The sequence below is a fragment of the Corvus brachyrhynchos genome, unplaced genomic scaffold (genome assembly GCF_000691975.1).
Source record: "Corvus brachyrhynchos isolate BGI_N302 unplaced genomic scaffold, ASM69197v1 scaffold962, whole genome shotgun sequence".
Lineage (NCBI taxonomy): Eukaryota > Metazoa > Chordata > Aves > Passeriformes > Corvidae > Corvus > Corvus brachyrhynchos.
In genome coordinates, this window is record NW_008236465.1 from 30,467 (window position 1) to 31,389 (window position 923).

Sequence of the window (923 nt, forward strand, 5' to 3'; positions counted from 1 at the left end):
CCCACCCCATGGGCAGGATCGGGGCTGATCCCATGGGATAGAGCCAGATCCATGGGTCCAGGCTGGATCCTGACCCCACATCCTGGATCCCGTTCCCACGGGCTGTGCCAGAGGGGTCATGGCGGCACGGAAATGGGGATTTGGGATAAGGGGATGGGGACAGGGAGGAAGGGACAGATCCCAAAATCCCCAAGGCCGGATCCTGCCCCAGGCGCCGCCGGCGCAGCCGGGGATTCCCGGGAATTGCCCAGATCCGTCTGGAGGTGGGAACGGAGGAGAAACCCCTACACGGAGCTGGGCTATTTTTGTCCTGGCTCCGGGGTCGCCATGACAACGGGACACTTTTCCAGCCACGGATGGCCACGGAAAGCTCGGAACACCGGGAAGCCGAAAATCCCGGGAATCCGCTCGCTCGGAAGCACCACATCCCATCCCAGCTGCTCTTCCAGCTGCTTTTCCATGAGCACCCTGCTGCCCTTCCATGATTCTCATCCCAAAAACCTCTCCTGCTGTGTCCCGAGCTCCAAAACACTTCCCAGATCCCAAATTCTGTGGCAAAAGCTCCAATCCTGGATCCCAAATGCTGTGGGAAAAGCTCCGATCCCAGATCCCAAATGCTGTGGGAAAAGCTCCAATCCCGGATCCCAAATGCTGTGGGAAAAGCTCCGGCACGGAGGAGATCCTGGATCCCAAATGCTGTGGGAAAGATTCCAAATCCCAAATTCTGTGGGAAAAGCTCCGATCCCAGATCCCAGATTCTGTGGGAAAATCTCCAGCACGGAGGAGATCCCGGATCCCACATGCTGCGAGAAAAGCTCCCACCCCGAATCCCGATCCTTTGGGATCCTCCTGAATTCCAGCACCTCTCCGTGGCCCCGCTCCATCCTCCGGCTCATCCTAAAAATAGCCGTGCCCTCGGGACC